Source organism: Struthio camelus, chromosome 6 (assembly GCF_040807025.1).
Source record: "Struthio camelus isolate bStrCam1 chromosome 6, bStrCam1.hap1, whole genome shotgun sequence".
In the NCBI taxonomy this organism is placed as follows: Eukaryota; Metazoa; Chordata; class Aves; order Struthioniformes; family Struthionidae; genus Struthio; species Struthio camelus.
In genome coordinates, this window is record NC_090947.1 from 34,697,911 (window position 1) to 34,713,971 (window position 16,061).

Sequence of the window (16,061 nt, forward strand, 5' to 3'; positions counted from 1 at the left end):
TTTTCCTTGTTTAGGGCATTGTCTGTCCTTGAAGACCTAGTCCTTTTGATGGTCTATTTTGCTGTTTGCTGAACTGGAAACATTTAGATTCTTGCTGAGAGTTTAGGAACCTTGAAAGCCCTTTGAAATCCTATTAACTCCTCCAGGCTTTGGATCTATCTCGTAGTGAGTGAAGCGAATGTAATTCATTGTAGAGAAAAATGGAAAAGCTGATATGAAGACACAGTTAGTTCTCTGTAGGTACAGGCAACTATCCATGGTTTGGATTTATTCTGCCTAACTTTAAGAGTGTAACTGAATCATCCAAGTCAAGAGCTTAATGCATAGTCTCCTTTTATAGTCAATGGAGAGACACTGGCATCTTCAGAGAATGAGTCAGTCAGTCTAAGATTTGAATTGCGCCCTGGCTATTTCGTTCTCTTACTGTTGACTGTCAAGGGAAACTGTGAGGGGGTAGGCTCTTCAGACATGTCCTTCAGTTAATTACCTAATGCTGGGCGAGATGCATCAGGATCTGAGAGCCCAGTCCTGTAAGGTACTGAGCACTTCCAGCCATCATGTCAGGTGGTGATCACTCAGTCCCTTTCTGATGCAGGATTTGCTTTGCAGCAAACTTTGAAAGCCAGTCCTAGGCAAACTGCTAAAATTTGCTGCTGTTACGCTTGAGCAGAATCATTCTCCTTATATAGCATATCCTCGTTGTCTATTTCTATCCTAGGATTATTTGCATGTCAACATCCCCGAAAATATAATGTTTAGTTTATTGTTTCCGAAAGGCATCTCTCTGGCTCTCGTTGTCATGGCAGAGGAGGAGTAAGAGTCAGGCTTGTCTGTTACTGATTAGGCCTACAAAAATAGGAGGGCTGCGGTAGGGAAGGAAGAGAAATAAAGTAGAGCTTTTTCCAGAAACATATATATATATATATTTTAAAGCAATTGCTAGAATGAGTAATTGTCCCTGAAGACAGGGAAAAAAATAAGGTCTTTGAATAAACGTAGTCTAGAATACCAGAAGGCTTTCTCCTCTGTAACTTTAAGAAGCAACAATAACAATAGTACTTCTTGCTTATTGTGGTTTCTTTCATCTCCGGATTATGTGTTTTCTGACAGGGTGATGTTAAGTGACTTGCCAAAGGTCAGCGAAAGCTCCATGACATGAAGTCTTCCTGCAAGGATGTCTGATTCACAAATCCCTGCTCTAAGCCCTCAGAGTCATTGCTACTTAGTTTCACCCCTTATGAGAAGGTCTTATAGGATATATTGGGACTATGTAAAAAATAAATAAGGGTCTGTTGTGCTAAGAAATATTAGGCATTGGTATAGGAGTCCAAAGTAATCATTCTTTTCTTCTCTATTCTTTTCCCTTGATCTTTCCTCCCAATTATCTCCTCACATGGCCTGCCAGCTTTCTGATGATCCTGCCTGCCACTCAGAGTTATCAGTCCTCTTTCAGACTGCTTTTGACAGATGGCTAACAAAAGGTATTTTCATTGAAGTGAGAAAAAAATAGCCAGAAAACAAAGAGGGTAAGGATAGCTAGTTCCTGAAGTATAACTGTAACAATTTCACTATGTTTTCCTCCATGGAGCAGCTGCTCAGCCAGCTGGTTACTTTCCCCCTCTGGCAGTGAACTGCACTCACAATTTGAGATTCTATCTTGCTGGGTAGCAAGGCCCAATTTAGGCTGAGCTGATCTGGCACCATGACCTGTTTTTGCGAGCTGCTAGTCGTTCCCACTAGCTCTCGAACCTCCCTCCAGAAGCTCTGCCTTACTGCACTCCACTAACTGCTTTCTATGAGCTCTGGCCCGAAGTGCTCTCTCTTTGGCTGTTCTTCTCTGTGTTAGCATCTCCCTTTAGCTATGCCTTGTTTCAGCAGCTGCCCTACCTAACCACCTTGGCTAATGAGTTTTGGTGTTTTTGCCCTTGGAAGAGTTTGTGCGCTATTTAGAACTGAATATGGTTTTTCAGCTCACGGGAGACTTTTAAACAACTTCTTTTGTTTTGTATTCCTCATAGAAAACTCTTGCACAAAGTCTTTTGCTTGTTTTTAAAGCTATAATCTTTGGATTGCAGTTCTGGAACTATTGCCTATGCTGGGGTGACCCCCAGGCACATGTAGACAGAGCTGGTTGGTCCAAACTCCTGTATACTATTACAGCTATAAACTTGCTTTCATGTTATGCTATGACTCCCTTTTAACAAAAATGTCCTTCAAATGTAGTAATATGGAAAACAAACATATTTCAGGCCTGTCTATTGGTCTTTTACGTTTCTCCTCCCTTTGCTCCCCCAGTTCTTTACTTGTTTCTTCTTTCATGCCTTTTGGATTTTTTTGGATGGGATGTGTGCAGCGGGAGGGAGAGAATTACTTTTATTTTTGGCTTCAGCCACATACAAAACACTTTGACCTTGAGACAATTTCCTTCCCAAATCAGGAAACAAAAAATTAACAAGATTTTGTTTTTAATTTCCCTCTCCCTGTAGCAAAAATAACTTTAGAAAAATGTGTTTTGGGGCATTGCTCCCTGCTTGCTTACCTCCTCAGGTTTTCCAGCTGCATAAAGTGTCAGGAAACCGGAACAGCAAGAAGCTCAGGATGAGGGGATACTGTGTTTTGAGGAGCCATGAAGCTAGAAGAAAGGAAGGAAGGAAGGAGTTTTTCCCAGAAACCTTTTGTGAAAACTGAACTTCTCATGAAGAAAGGTGCTTTTAAGGGAAGTCCCAACCACTTCTGCCCCTCACTCTGCCCATGACTCCCACTCCTGGAGTCCTTTAGGTGGCTTTTCTTTTCCCTCCTGAACAACTCATGGTTGTTCCTTGCTGAGAGGCCTTTTCGTAAGTCCAGTCCTGCCTGCATGTATATCCTAATTTATTCTTACATTTTCTCTACCAGTGCTGGTGTGCCGTGGCGCTCAGGCCTTAGCGTCCATTTCTCTGCCTCCTCACAAACAACTCCTCGTTGCCATCTGTTCACAGCCTGCTTTGGTCAGTCTATAAGGGCATTGGGGTCATTGGCCTTTCACCCATCGAGACCCCCTCAAGATATGTTTCTGCTGTGACATGTACAAGAAATCAGCCGTACAGTTACGGGTTACACAGCAATCTAATCACGTTGAGCTTTTTATTGCAGCTCTGTCCTGTCTCGCATACTGATTGTGTGGCTCAGCATGGGGCCTACATGCCACATGCAAAGCTGCTCACACACTGCTACAACTTGGCTCTTTTCTCATTTACTTATTGCACTCAGCTGTGACTTCCCTGCTCTGGGACACCACATGTCAGGCAGCTGCTTTGCCTGAGCAGTGACTGACTGAGAGCCAGTGCAGGCAGAAGAGATGCGGTTGGCAGCCTTACAGCAGGAGAGATGCTGTGCCGCTGTGAGTTCCTGGGCAGGGCCCCAGTGGCAGGAGAGCCCTGTCAGGAGACCAACCTCCAAACACAGCCTTTTGTGCCATTCCCTGCTCACTAGGCACAGCTTGATACAGAGAGCATCTCAAACTGGGAGGAAAACGCTTGAGAGGTCATACTTTATTTAAAAGACTAACAGGTAGATCATAGCTGGGTGATGCTTGGGAACTGCCAAGCTGGAGAATAGCTGCTCCTGGCATTCAGGGCACATCTTCCACCCGTTCTCCTTCTTCCCATTGTTTTCACTTTCATGCTTTGCCTCTGGTCTCAAATCAGGTCACGGCCCTATGGGAAAAGGGGTGTGTTTTCCTGTGTGGTTATATGATGCTCGGCCCAGAGGGACCCTGCCCCTGGCAGGAGTGTTTGACGCTACTGCAGCACTGTACTATCCTGTTGAGCTCTTCTGTTACTGGTGCTAGACTACGTACTGAGGCCCATTTTTCCCAACTGGGGTATGTTCTTACTAAACTCATCTTTGCTGTCTGCTGTGATTATAAGTCTTGTTAAACCAAGATGATTAAATCATCTGCTTCCAACGCCGACCTAAAGCAGCACATTATTTAATATTCTGGTCAGCCAGTGGTTTTCTCCGTGGTGAAGCAAACAGCGCAGTGGGGAGTGACAATGCTGGGCCTGGAGCATAGCGCTGGCATTTAGGGTGACTTTGTTGTAAAACACATCCTTGCTTTGTTAGTCTTTTCTATTTTTTAATTACCTTTTAACATTTCATTTAAACTAGTAACAGTTTAGGTGGGTTGATACCATGAAAGTTGAGATGGTACAGTCTTAATTTATGTCTAAATTAGGAGGGCAATTTCACAGTTTTTTGCAGTTGTAGCTGTTCCAGGAGGTGACCCAGAGCACTGAAATTAGGAGCTAAATTAATGCATATCTGAAGTCAGTTGGTTTCTGTCTGTAGGTTGCACTTTTCCCACTGAGTGGATGAGGAATTGTTACCAAAGTAAAGTGCCTATCCTACTCACCGTTAATACTTCTGCCTACACTAACACAATTATGCTCTAGTTACAGCTGGAGCTGAAAAATCTATAGTAAATGTGTTCACAGTTTTGTTTTGTTTTGTTTTTTCTGAGTGTTTAGTGGCTACCACTGAACGTTCAGTGGTAGCAGTCATAATATTATTTAAGTCTGACAAAACATTTTCCATCAGTGGATTTTAAATTGCTGTAGAGGTAGGTATTTCTTTCTACATTGCACAGACAGGGAAACTGAGGCACTGAAAGAGGCCATCAAGCGATCAGGGCTTGAACTGAGAATAAGAGTCCTTTTTCCTAAGTCCTTATCCAGGTGTATTGGCTTTGCTATATTTCCTCTTTTGAAGCCTGTAGGCACATCTGTAACCAGGAAACTTAAAACCAATTGCTCTAGTTACGTACTTGAGGTTAATGTACTTATCTAAAGAGTTCAGATAGCTCCTTTGGTCCCTCTTGTGTACTTGCTATATATCTTAGGAACCTTTTACACTTTGTACAGTCCCACTTAGGAAAAACAGGAGGAAAAAAAAAAGCAAACGTAAGCAAGGAAACTACTTCACAAGCTACGCAGGACCACGCTTTCAAATGCACAAGTTTCTCTAGAATATCCGATACCTTCCCTCACAGACATGAAAACTAGCACTGAGCAATTAGCAACAATTATAGTTGTCGTTAATAAGTTCTGTCAACACCTTATGGGTCTAAATCAGTGCTTCCAATCAAACATAAATCATCTGAGCCCTGCAGGTATCTTTACTTATTGTCAAAGCTGTGAGTGCTGTTTTTCTTTTGATCTGATGCCAGAGCAGTCAAATACAGAGCTACTAGAGCTAGGACGGACCACAAGGTGCTAGATAACTTTTAGAGGAAGAAAAAAAAACCTGTGGTACAATTGGTCACAGCATGCTCGGAGTACTGTTAACTCAACATAGAAGAGGTTTCTAACATCAGGATGTTAAGTTTCATCTGATGTTGGTAGGAATTATGGAGAGTATTGGGAGGTCAGATAAGTTGGTCTAGTAGTAGTTTTGGACTTGGAAAATCTCTGGGTGAAAACCAGAATTTGTAAAGTGCTCTGTGCTCACTGTGCTCTCTTCAGAGCCTCTCTCCTCTTACAGATTATCTAGCTCTCTGCCTCTCTTTGCCATGATGCACAGGAGGAGTTGAGCTTCTGGGGCTGTGTCTACACTGTGAGGGTTTGTGATCGTCATGAGACCTGTGATTTCTGTGTCTGTGTTGCTGGTTCTTGCTTAGACTCCAAGAATCTCCACTTTCAGGTATAATTGAGCTTAGTTAATGTGCTTACAGGGTGCGCTGATCCTTGCTCCAGCCTATGTGAAGAAGAGCCCAGGGTTGGGCCTGACATTGAGCATGCTCGGGTGTTTCCCTTCCTGAGAGCTCCAGAGCACGTGCTTAAGTGGTAGAAACAAGAGTGGCAAAAAAAGGGAAGGGAGACTTGCTCCAGTAAATAATCAGGAGCTTTTCAGGTTGCCTTTGTTCCTACTCTGCCTGGGACTTTCCTCTTTCTACCCTCTGAAACTATGAGAGTCCCAAGTTATGCTTTCAGAAAACTGTCCCTACATCCAGGAAAGCACCCCAGATGAGGGGAGCCAGACCTGAGACTGCACTTGAGCCCACTCCTGATTGACCTAGCAGTAGTACCTTGTAAAAGTGGTCTGAGGGGACAAACATGGGACAAGAAACGGAGACCTGGGGAAGGTGTATTAGCCACTCAGAAAAAGCCCAGGAGGAACAAAATCATTGTTCTAACAGATGTTTTGGACAGCACCAACCAAAATCTTCTACTTGCCTCAGGTAAGAAAATACCTCTGCAAATACCACCCTTGACAGAAGACTGACAGATGTGATTAGTTGTATTACTAATTCCCAACATTACAGCTAGGTACCAGATATGATTCCTGAGTGCTGGGGAAAAGAGTCACAAACAGAAACGCCAGCAGCATAACTGCAAAAGAAAAACTCTACCCACCAGCCTTGAGAAGCTTCGTGCAGAGCACAGCAGCATCTTTACGTGCTTATGCAGAACACATTTTCTGTGTCTTACACAGAAGGAACATGCACAAATGTGGTTATTTATAGCTTCTCCACCCACACGCAGCTTTGCTCTATAAGAAGTTCAGCGTTTAAAGAATACCCACAGTTTCTTTTTAACCTGGAGTTTTTTGGGTTTTTTTTTAAGTTTCCTTAAAAACAGTATTCTCGGAACATTAGTAACAATTGGGGCATTAAGGAAGAAACATTAGTTCTTCATTTGTCTGTCTATTGTTCTCTTGGAATGTTTTTAGAGAGGCAGCTGCCAAATTTTATCAAGTAAAACATTTAATCAAGAAAATGAAAGATACGTGGGATGCACTTCATGAATGGGAACTTAACCAAGAGAAAGCAGTGCTAAGTTGAAAGAAGTTCTTTCTTAGAGAAGCATACGTGTTCCCGGTCTCTTTTGGAGAGCTTGCAGGCTAGATAATAGCATTTAGTGAAGGAGCAGGACAGCAGGTGAGAGCTGAATGAGTTCAGCAAACGCCCACCCAGAGGAAGTGGGCAAGTACTGCTCTTAAAATGCCCAGCCAACTCCCTGCTAGCTCTGCCAGAGCCCTGAATTGAATGTGCCGTTCCCAAGAGAGAGACATGGCTAAACCCAGCATCTCCCTAATTACTAGGGCTGGGATCAGCTTTTTGCTTTATATGGAGTGAAGGTGGATGAGGCCAGAACACATCACATCCTTGCTCTTTTCCAAATGCGTTTCAGTTTTAAACCATAGCTGTATTGTTATAGATGTGAAGGGCTTGAGAGAAGAACTGTACAAGTACGTAACAGCTGTCTTTGGAAAGCAGTGACAAGGCTATTTTTGCCATATAAGCCTGTGAAAAGGTAGGGAATTAAATCGGAGCAGCAGCATGTGGGACCCTGCACACCTCTTCACCTCATGAAGTGCAGAGCCACACTGTCCACAGGAGGGTGACACGTGTGGCAGCACGTAAGGATATGTGTGGCTAGTGTTCGTAGCTGCAGTAATCTGGAAGCTCTGAGAGGGGGAAAATGGAAGAGCAACGTTACTTCATGCTAAGGCCTGAAGCAGCAGATCACCAAACACTTCTAAGGCTCTATTAGAAAAGTTGAGGACAGTCTTGTTGGTGCTCAGACTATTGCCATGGGAGATTTTTAGGTTGTCTTCACTTAGTCATACTGTTAACTCTGGAGCACTTTCACAACTAAGTGATTGTGCATACTTTAGAATAGAAACTAGGAAGGAGCAATGGGAGGGAGTAATTCTACAGCGATTTCCACTGGAGAAGCTTTGGACGAACAAGGGAACCTGCTGCAGGGACAGCCACATCTCGCGAAACTGCTACAATCCTGCTTCTAGATGGACTTGTAAACATAAGGTATCTATGGGGACTATGAAGAAGACTACGTGCACATATCTTTGCACATTGAGGACTTTTCTGACACCTTTTTCTCCCCTCTGAATTTGTGATCCCACATGTCTCAATATTTGTATAATTTACTCAGATGTGCCCACTAATACCAGCTGTGCTAGGCAAGGCTGTCACCACTTTAAAGAACAGAACATGGATGCTCTGCTTTGGGCAAACTAGTAGTTTTTATTAACCACAGGGGTTAGTTTTTTGTTGTTAAAATGAGAAATTGCGTAGAGGTGAAACTTCAACATAATGTCCAGGAAGCTCATAAAAACAGCTACAATCTATTTCACAGGGATTTCTTTTTCTGGTTGAATGTAGGCAAGAGAATAAAGGAAGGGTGTTTTTTTTAATGTTTTAATTGGCTCTGTATTTAGTTCTCCTTGTTAATTTAGTTGCACTGAGCAGAAGAAAACTGATAGATCTATAAGGCTGCTTTTCCCTCCAAGGGTAAAAGGGACTACTTGTCTTTCCTTTTTAAAGAGACCTCTTTAATTATGTGGTAGGATTTGGAATAACTACAATTAGAGGGAAAAAGCAGGGAGTGATTAAAAAGTCATACTTAATAGCAGCTGCATTAGTTTATAAAATAGAGACACAGGCATAGCTGAGTGCACACATACCACGTGGAGGAGCTGCAGTTGAAGGAAAAGGCAAAATAGAAGTGTCAGACTTTTGAGTGACTTCAGGGAGAGTTGTCTACTGTGGCATTTTATGAGATACCTTCCGTAAGAAAGGGTTGAGGTCAAAGATTGTATTGGTTGTCCAACTTCTCAGCCTGAGTTAATTGATATAGCTCTGTTGACTCCATTCTACCTCTTAAAACAAAAACAAACCATTCCCCACCCCCCCACCCCCCCCACACTGCTAGGTCTGTGAGGTGGAATATACCCATTAGATCTCCTGCCAGTATGAAATAGCTCACTCCTGTCTAAGTTGATTTACATGCAGAAGAACCTGGTTGACTAGCCAGGTTATTTTCTGAAGCTGAATTAAAGTAATGGACGCATGAAGTTATGGTGAATCATATAGATATATCTCCAGCCAGTAGACGTTTACACCAGAGCAAATTTGGAGCAGTTTTCTCCTGATTTTAAAGGCCTGAATTTCCATGGATTGCCTGCTCACTTTGTGTACAGCTGCCGTTACATTATTTATTATTTATTATATTTTATTTTTTACATATATTGCAACAAGTTCTTAGAATCTCCAACGAGATTTCAAACCCAATATAGCTAGAGGCTGTAAAAACTCAAAATAAAAGGCAATTTTCACTCCAAACACAGTCAAAACAAGCAAGGCTGACAAAGTGCAGTTAATGTCATTTTACAAGTAGGAATGGAGGCAGGGAAGTTGAGTCATTTGCTGAACTGCAGTGCTGGGCATTGAACCAAATCACTTGAATTCTAATCTAGTTTTGATATGAATTCCTGGTTGTTTTTTGCTTATTTCTTAAAAACTTTGCATAATTTGACATGATTAGCCAAAGAGTGTGAATAGAATAAGGCATTGCAACACTGAATTGCAATAGCACAGCTCTATGTGTACGTTAGAAGTGCACTTACCTGCGTTAGCCTATGCAGCTTGTAACATGCTGTCATAAGAACTAAGTTTGTTCAGAAGTTGCTAAATGAAAAATAGAATGTGATGTTCAAGTATGTGTCCAGAGGCTCAGATTCTGCTAGAAACATAATTAGCCCCTGCCTATTACCTTTTACAAGCATGGGATCCTGATCCAGGTTTACTGAAGTCATTAGGAAGTTTGCTACTGATTTTGATGAGAACAAATTTTGGAGTCAGATATAGATGTCCTTGAAATTAAAAAATAATACCATGGAAGGTGAAGATGATGGCTTTGGATTAAACATAAGGTGTGCTCATACTTTGCAAAAACTATTTTTAAAAATAAATTTAAGTTGGTGGTATAGTAAAGTATTACAGAGCAAGAAGTGAAAAAGGGAGGCAGCCCTCTTTTTATTAGGAGGCAATAACTACAAATGCGAATGGCTGGATTTTGTTTTGAATTCTATTATAAGCCAATAATAATAGCAGGAAAAGACAGGGGATAAGTTCCTTTGTATTTTGATGTATTTTCTCAGCCAGACCTTTACTTGACATTACCCTGCTGTGACAAGGCCAGGGATAGGAGGGAAAAGAAATCTATTTTAAGCAATGATTCAGAATACAACGAAGAAATTATATTTTAATTTAAATCAGACTTTGTGTGCATTTTAGTCATTAAGGAGAATTAGGATCTTTTAAGTCTCCTTGAATTGTTTGTGTGTGTTTGTTTGTTTTTCTCCTGTTCTGATTCTCAGTGTTTGCTCTCTCTTTGCTGGTGCTACTGCTGGCACCAAATCCTGCTGGAGGACCTAGTAGCAGGCCAGGAATTGGGCTGCCTGTGCCAGCCTGCTCAGGACAAAGCATAAATCCAAGTGCAATGGTTAGAAGTGCACAATCACACAGTGGCTACACCCTCCACCCAGAGATCCAGTTGTCTCTCTGGCAAATCTGCATGTTTAATCACTTACAGGCCCTTTCCTTTTACCTCCCAAGAAGGGAGTGGTTTGTGGGTATCCTGAGGACGCACGTATTTTGAATTGTATTGCTCATAAACACAGACATGCTGTGCAGTTTCTAGTCCTTCTATTACAAGAAAGCGAATTATTTATCTTCTGCCAAAAGATTCTGTCTGCTCTATCTGTAAATTGTAGTTAAGCCAGTAGGTGTTATTAACTAGGCTTGTACAATTTTGAAAGGTTTTGACAGCAAAGATCAGGTTTTGTTGCTGTGCAGTAGAACAAAACATTTGCAATAAATATTGGATGTAAAGTATCCATGAAAGCGTGATCTGAAATCTGAGCCTTTTAACTACACTTCCTGGTAACAAAAAGCACGGTTTGCAAAGGCAGGATTTCTGGAATAGGGATTTCAGACATGCAAGGCCTTGAAATTACTGACCATTCATAACAGCAGTTACAGAAAAGGGCTGTCATTTACAAGATGAAGTTTGATTCCTGAGGGTGGAAATGGTGAAGATACCATAAAAACCCGTATTTTAAAGTGCCGTATGAATTCCTGGTGTCGCACCAGAACTGTAGTTAGCCTACAGTATCTTAAGTGCAAGCAATAAAGTGCACATAGTGGCAACTTGATACTGTTTGGCTTCATGTCAGTGGCATGCATGCTTAAGGCATAAGCCTAGTAGATTTCAGAGGTTCTGTCCATGTGTTTAAAGTTAGGCAATGCTTATGCACCCATTGGAAATGGAGGCCTCATTTAAAACGGGATAAGTTGGATGTACTTCTTTGGAATTACTCTGGAATTTATTGCAACCCTGCCTGAGTTACCAAAGAGTTAATCTAACCCTTAGAGTTTCTTCATGAAGGTTTATACCATTTTCGCTGAGATCAAGATCTGCTCTTAAGCACTTGAAGTGTAAAATGTTATCATTTATTTTCAGTTTTCAAAGTAACCCTGTTTAAGAGTCACTATGGCAACAGCAAGGGGTCTTATTGTAACAAAGATTAATGATTGCCTCAGCCAAGGCACTTCCTCGGTGGGTCGTCTTGCTCAGGAGCAGTGAAACATTGGGCAACACGGGTCTGGGTCAAATGCAGGAGTCAGGGTGCCCTGTCAGAGCTAGCACAACATACTGCATCTTACTCGTGCTGGCTTAAGCAACAGATTACCCTTCTCGTCCCCTTCGTGTAGGGCCAGGACAGAGTTCAGTGACTGTGGTATATTTGAGCAGCCTCTGTGTTCTTGTCTGAGGCCTTCTAATTTCATCTTCATTCATTGGTGCTAAAGGAAATACAATTTAAGAAGATGTAAAAAACGCAGAAATTTTTCAGCAAACTTTAACACAGACATTATTCCTTAAAACAATTGATTTGCCACTTCTTTCATGTTTTGTATTGATGTAAGACAGCAGCAGAGCATGGGGGCTTGCTAGGAAAGAATCAGGGCCCAAGCGGACTTTTATTTATACTCAAAGTTATGAGGTGCTTCTTATTTATTTTCCACTTTTACTGAAGGAGAAGTACCCGTGGAAAGAGATTACCTTTTCAAAGAACTGCATTGAACAATTTACCTTTTAGAAATAGTGCCTACCTCCTTTTTGATTTAAAAATCAAATTATCTTTTTAAGCTATTGAAAGGGTTGACCTGAACTGCACCAATGCAATCATCTTGCCATGCTCCCATCATACAAATGAACCTAGAGGAAGAGCAATTATCATTCCAGAACGTTGCTTAATTATTGCGTGATTGCTTCTTCAACCTTTTTCCTTTTAAAATCATTCTTCCGATTCTTGCTTCCCATCTTTTCCTACCTTATCTTATAGAAACTATCATCATTCCCTGCTACTGGACTCTCAAGTATGTTTGTCCTGTCCTCTCCTGGAGAGTGCTTGTCATGTCAGTTTGGGTGTGCCGTGGATCCTAGACTTCCCATAGACGTGAGTTTGATCATCAGGAAAAAGGAGTATGGAGAGGCCTCTGGAAAAGTTTCTCCTTAAGCGTGTGCTTCCAGATGCTGCGCTCAGAAGATGAAACCTGCTTGAACTGCTGCTATTGATCTTTTTGCAGTTACACAGATCTTTCCAAAAAGTAGAGCTACAATTTTTCTTCCCCCAGGCAGCATTTTGAATCCTGCTGTTATCCAGCCATGTAATGACTATAATAGCTGGCACAGTCCACCTGCTGTAGTGACACTGGAGTTTTACTTAATTTCCTTGGTGACCTGGGTTTGCTGCTTATTTTGTTGAGTGCGTAAGCGGTGCCCCTGTGGAGAAAAGGGAAGGCAGACAGGACACGTGCTCTACCACTTTTTTTCTTAAATTAAATGAAATAAAAAAGAGAGAGATTAGCATCTTCTTTTTAACATATGTGTGTATCCTGCAGCATTCTCTCCAATAAATGCTGCTGACCTCAGATGTGATTCTTGAGCATTTGGTTTATGTTCTCCTTCTGTTAACAGGCTCCTAGCAAGCAGTTCATACATTTGTGCCTGATCGTGTATGAACTTTTTACTAGCTGGGAATTAAACACAGAATTATGACTCTCCAACCAGAAAAGAAAAGGAGCCTCCTTCTCGCCTCCCACCCTTGCACACACTCTTTCTGGAGTCTCAGGCAAGCTACTGAGGCTCATCAGAGTAAATGGGGTAACTCATTTATTCCTTCCCGTGTGCATTGCTCGTGGTCTGTGTGAGGAACAGCAAAAATAGAGCTACCTCAAACCAGTCACCAAGGGCAATTGGGTCAGTAAGGTGCGGGATGGGAATTTGCTGTGTGTGGGGAAGAGCACCAAGACTCCTGCCCTTTATGGAGATGTCTGCAAGTTATAAAGTCTTCTAGGCGATTCCAGTGGCAGCTGCCCCTTGTATTTCACCCATGCTTGGAGTTGAGCCTTGAAGTTAGAATTCAGCTATGTTTTCGTTAATGTAGTATTATCTAATAGACAGCAGCCTCTTTTGGAAAGTGCTATCCCAGATGGGAAATGTCTGTACACCTGTTAGCCATTATTTGAATGCAATCATGTATGATCAGGCATTACCGTGCTAGATGCTGCAGTGCAGGTGGGAGGTCCTGGCCCTTGGCCTGAGCAGCTTCCAAGGAAGTGGAAGAACAGTAGCAAATGCTTGCTCAAAAGAGAGTTTAAATATACTGGAGTTGCAAGATACGCTTTATGTTTGAAGAAACACCTCAGATGTTGGATCTGTCTGTACCATAGTATTTTCATCATGGTGCGTTCATGGCTTGTTGCCTTTTTCTTGCTGTTTTAAGGGGAAAAAAAAGCTTATCAATAAATGATAGTTATAACATTTGAAGATGTACTTTGGAAAATGCTTTTAACCATGTGCTTTTAACAGCATCTTCAAGCTGTTGACATTTTTAAGGAGTAATTATAATTATTTGAACCAAGTCACTGTAATTTCAATGGCTAACTATATCTCTGCCATTAATTTTCAGCAGTAGAGTAAGTTATAGAGTCCACACTCTCAATTAAAATGCTAATGTTTATCTTGAGTTATCACACAGTTATGCTAGCTCTAAAGACATTTCCTTTCTTATGCATAAGGAGGAATGGTGTCTCCAAGATCACTGACAGGTAAATGTTTAAAAGTGCTGACGATTTCAAGTTTAATTATGACCTTTCAGAGTTGTTCCTGAGATTTCTGTAGACTAATTGCTCAACGTTTCTCATTATTTTCACTAGGAAGTATGTGTTTTGTACCCACCAGATTTATGTTCTTACTGTGGCTTTGCTTGTTTGGTTATTTGGTACCTCAGCTCCTCATTTTGTGCAAACTTCCTGTACCTCATATCCTCACATGATGGAAACAAAGATGTGATGTTTCATGTTTTTTGTAAATTATTGTGAGCTTAATAGATGGCAAGTGTTTTATATAAGGAAGAAGTATTATTCATACAAAAGCTGTGGATTGTTTCGGTAGTTAGGATGCTAGTGTGAGATCTAATAATTTGATAGCCCTATCTTCTGCTGACTTCCGGCCAAGACCTCAGCAAATTCGGTTAGTCTCTTAATCTCTTTCTCTTTCTCTCTCTCTTTCTCTCTCTCTTTCTCTCTCTCTTTCTCTCTCTCTTTCTCTCTCTCTTTCTCTCTCTCTTTCTCTCTCTCTTTCTCTCTCTCTTTCTCTCTCTCTTTCTCTCTCTCTTTCTCTCTCTCTTTCTCTCTCTCTTTCTCTCTCTCTTTCTCTCTCTCTCTCTCTCTCTCTCTCTCTCTCTCTCTCTTTTTTAACCGTGTGAAATGAAATGGCAGCATTTACATGTTTGATGAAATGGCTGTGAAAACAAATACATGAGAGACTGAAGTGGTCAAATATGTTACTAATGTGGGTTTCAGAGCTACAGAAAATGCTGTGAAACAAATTATTCTTTAAAGAATTAACGTTGTTTGACCTTTTTCTTGTGGGAATCATGGCATAAGTAGAGTTTATTGAAAAGTTTGAACTAGATCCTTTTAAAAAGCAGGTAGGGCCTGACAAATTGAGCCGGGGTACTCTGAGCAGAGAAAAGGCATAGGATAGAGATAGAGATGGATTAATGGAGTATTAAAGCCAGCATCATTAGTGGATGATTTATAGATTTTTACCTTGCCTGTTGTGATTTATGAAGTGGATAGGCAAATTTATCACCTCAAGGGGTATTTTATATCTAATTTCATAAACTAAAGGATTTGGAAACCAAATCAGCCCTTGCATAGAAGGCTTCAGAGGAAAGCTTTCAAGTTAAGGGTTTTGTGAATCAGCAGCTGGTGCCCTTCTCACTCAAGCAGCACAGACTAGCTGCCTAAATGCAGGAAGAGTCTCTCTGCTGCAGGAGTTGCCAGCTTTTGGACTGGAAACAAAGATTTATTCTTTATGGGGTTAACGTTGTGTTTGTTTTTTGAGAGTAAAGCATCCATATTTTCACCAGTACTCTGGTCCAGGTTCAGTGCCTTTATGCTTTCATCCCACTGTTTAAAGGGCATTATATCATTATATACTGCCTTTCTTGTGCTGAACTGCTGCATGTAGTGAAACATCCCCTTACTTAAAAAAAAGCAGAGATCTCCGTCAGCAGGTCACAAGGTCAAGTGACGAAAGCAGCCCAATATATAAATATGGCATGAAGATTTAATTTTAATTATATGGTGACTATTTTAATGCTATAAACATGAGCAAGTTTTTAGAATAATTTGCTGCAGAGTTACAGTGAATGGCTGTCAAATATTAACGGATACAAAGCAGACATACTGCATACTAGCTTCATATGGAGCGTTCTTTAAATTAAAGCTGCTTGCAACTTTAAAAGCGTATTTAAAGAAAATGAGGCCTCCTCAGAAGATATTTTCAAATTTGAATTTTGGTCTATATTCATTTTTAATAGATAAGTTGAAAACTCCTGGCAAGAGGAAAAAGGGTGTTAATGGAAGTATTTACAGACTGTTAATGACAGGAATTCCAGCAGGCCACCCTCTAATAATTACTGTTATAACAATTATATCCAGATTTCTCATCAAGAATATATTGTAGAAAGGCTTTTAGCAGACTAGCTGGTATATGACTGTCAAAAAGTTTGAAGGAATGTATTTGGGATCCTGTAGCCAGGGCAAATGGGAACTGAACTGATCAGAGAAGATGAAGCAAGAATAGTGGCTATGTTGCCAACACATCTGCTCCCTCCTGCCCAATTGATCTGTTCAACTGATC

General features: G+C 41.2%; 1 protein-coding gene across 8 annotated transcripts in view; it reads left to right on the top strand.

Annotated features, from left to right (window-relative positions):
- The window catches only part of KALRN (kalirin RhoGEF kinase), a 528,885-nt gene that overhangs the window by 267,012 nt on the left and 245,812 nt on the right, over positions 1 to 16,061 (top strand). The gene's annotated exons all lie outside the window — the stretch shown is intronic.